General features: G+C 37.9%; 1 pseudogene; it reads left to right on the top strand.

Moving 5' to 3' along the window:
• Positions 1-2,618: 2,618 nt before the first annotated feature.
• On the top strand, positions 2,619-3,251 carry LOC141500300 (translationally-controlled tumor protein-like; annotated as a pseudogene).
• The last annotated feature ends 202 nt before the right edge of the window (positions 3,252-3,453 follow it).

The following is a 3,453-nucleotide window of genomic DNA, read 5'->3' as shown; positions in this document are numbered from 1 at the left end:
CAATAAAGGAGAGGCAGGAAGAAACCAAGAGGCCATGAGAGGCTCATTGGGCCAGGATACGCTGCCTGAGAATTAGTTCCTGAAGGGGGACCTATAGGAGAAATGTGTCCCAGGTATCATTGTAAGTAATTGTTTTTTGAAGTAAAGAGGGGGAGGGGGCAAGAATGGAGAGGGAGAAAATGCCAATATATGCTTGAATCAGGGCTTTGGTAGCTGGGTGCATAACAAAAGGGAAAAGGAGAAAAAACTAGGACAATATACTCAGTCCTGGTCCAGAATCTTAGGACAGTTATTCTCATCTGGATGTCAGTAGCTTCTGGATTCATATCAGATAAACCTTGAAGTTCCTGGAGGTTTTCCATCCACTCAAGAGCAGCTTTCTTCAGATGATCCAGGAAGCCACATTCACAAGTTTGGCAGCTGTGGGAATAGTCAGAGGGACCTTGCATCAATCTTTGGATTCGAGTTTCTGGTTAGCACTCTTGGTTAAAGGTCTCCTAAGCACCACATAGAATGGTCTAGTTTCCTAGTCACACAAGATTAATTTCAAACAATGTAATAAGGTTTTCTCATAATTGCATAATTACATTAAGTCAAGTTACATTAATGTCAAGTTCAAGATCAAACTACTTATAGGACTCAAAATGGTCTCATTTAAGGAGGGAGATTTTCATGTCACAAAGGTAATCAAGCAAATACAAGCATAAACCACATGAAAAAATACAGTAATATCACCAATGTTAACTAACATCAAGTTTCCTTGTAACTTTGTAACTCATTCTCAAAGAGTCCAAGATGTCTCATGTAGTTACCTGGTCCCTAGATACATTTTCTTGGACATTAGGCTTTATTCTTAAGACAGCTCTAAAGCTGGTTCTGCTTCTCTGGTTCTAAATCTAGAGGTTCCTAGATAACTTTGACTTAATATTTTGTAAAACAACCTAAATTTGGTTCTCCAATTTTGAAATCAGAGAATTTCAAGGCAGCTGGGTGGTGCTGTGGATAGAATACCAACCCTGGAGTCAGGAGGATCTGAGTTCAAATTTGGCCTCAAACACTTAAGAATTGCCTGTGTGACCTTGGGCAAATGCTTAAAAACTCCATTGCCTTAAATAAAAATTTTAAAAAAGATTAAAAAAATTAACATCAGATAATTTCAATTTATATACTATTTGTTGTTTCTATGCTTATCTAAATCTTGTACCTACTATAAGAATCTTTTAAGAAATTTGAGGATCCAATCCAATAATGAGCTGTTCTGCCCTTTAAAATTATCAGATAATTGAAAAATGGGAAAGTAATTTTACTTTCTTTAGCATTATTGATCTAATTTATATGCAAAATTCAATTTTGAGAACTTACTAGTAAAAGAGGTTCAAAGTCTTAATTTTCAGGGTGGCTAGGTGGTGCAGTGGATAGAGCACCAGCTGTGGAGTCAGGAGTACCTGAGTTCAAGTTTGACCTCAGAAAGTCAATAATTACCTAGCTAAGTGGCCTTGGACAAGCCACTTAACCCCATTGCCTTGCAAAAAAAAAAAAACCTAAAAAAATGCTTGAAATAAAATTGAAAGCAAGAAAAAATAAAACTGAAAGCAGTCTTAATTTTCATAAAATCCTGCTGCTTTTTCAAATTTTACTATTTAAAACTTTACCTTATACCACTGTCTAATTACTTTGTCTAATCATTTTCCCCTTAGGAGGATATATATCATCCCTATATCATAATTTGACCACAAATTTAAAATCTTCACACACTTGGATTCTCTTATAGAGATACTGAGATCTTTCAGTATCAATCTATTATTTAACAGATTTAGTATTTTATTTATAATACATGCTATAAAAGGAAAAAGAGGAACATAGTTCTAACATTGTAGTGAGAAAACTTCCTTGGTTTTGTTTGAATCCAGGTACGTCATATCTGATAACCAACCATGTAGTCACAGTATATATCAAAAACAAAATTTAAGGACACTAATACATTGTTGGTGGGGTTGTGAACTCATCCAGCCTTTCTTGAGAGCAATTTGAAATTACAGCTAAAGAGCAACAAAAATGTGCATACCCTTTGATCTAGCAATATTCATGGGAGCCCTGTATGTGGTGGCAAAGAATTGGAAATTGAGTGAATGTCCATCAATTGGGGAATAGCTGAACAAACAGTGGTATGTGTATGTTATGGAATACTATTGTTCTATTAGAAACCAGGAGGGATGAGAATTCAGGGAAGCCTGGAGGGATTTGTATGAACTGATGCTGAGATAAGCAGAACCAGAAGAACACTGTATACCCTAATAGTAACATGGGGGTAATGATCAACCTTGATGGACTTGTTCATTCCATCAGTGCAACAATCTGGCACTATTTGGGGGTATCTGCGTTGGAGAATACCATCTGTATCCAGGGAAAGAATTGTAGAGGTTGAACAAAGACTATTATCTTTAATTTTTAAAAAAAAGTTATTTTATGTAATTTTGCTACCTCTTATACTTTTTCTTTCAAGGATATGATTTCTCGCTTTTCTGCCTGCTCTCCCCTTCTCCCCAAGTGCCTCTCCGGCTGCATCACACTCACGAGTTCCAGGCCCCCGCCCTGCCGCTTCCCTCCCCGCCACCGCCATGAGCATCTACTGGGACCCTCATCAGCCATGATGAGATGTTCTCCGATATTTACAAGATCCAGGAGATCACGAACGCCTGGAGGTGGAGGGGAAGATGGTCAGTAGGACAGAGGGACCATTGATGATTCACTCATCGGTGGAAATGCCTCTGCTGAAGGTCCTGAGGGTGAAGGAACAGATGCCACTGTAATCACTGGAGTTGATACAGTAATAAACCATCATCTGCAAGAAACTAGTTTCACAAAAGAGTCCTACAAAAAGTACAAAGACTACATGAAATCCATCAAAGGCAGACTTGAAGAAAACAAGCCAGATAGAGTAAAACCTTTTATGATGGGAGCTACAGAACAAATCAAACATATCCTTGCTAATTTTAAAAACTATCAGTTCTTCATAGGTGAAAACTTGAATCTAGATGGCATGATGGCTCTCTTAGATTTCCATGAGGATGGTGTGACCCCATATATGATTTTCTTTAAGGATGGTTTAGAAATGGAGAAATGTTAACAAATTCAGCTGATTACTTTGAATCACCTGTCATCATAACTGGCTGCTGCTTTTTGTCATCTACACAACCACCAGGACTTGGACAAACTTGAATTGATGTCATCTTGAGCTTTATTCCTTTATTTTTTTATTTTTTAGGTTTTTGCAAGGCAAACGGGGTTAAGTGGCTTGCCCAAGGCCACACAGCTAGGTAATTATTAAGTGTCTGAGACTGGATTTGAACCCAGGTACTCCTGACTCCAGGGCCGGTGCTCTATCCACTACGCCACCTAGCTGCCCCTATTCTTTTATTTTTGACCTTGATTTATTTGGAATTGAGGACATGT

Source organism: Macrotis lagotis, chromosome X (genome assembly GCF_037893015.1).
Source record: "Macrotis lagotis isolate mMagLag1 chromosome X, bilby.v1.9.chrom.fasta, whole genome shotgun sequence".
NCBI lineage: Eukaryota > Metazoa > Chordata > Mammalia > Peramelemorphia > Peramelidae > Macrotis > Macrotis lagotis.
Note: the sequence above shows the minus strand (reverse complement) of the source record. Positions and strands in the feature narration are given on the sequence as shown.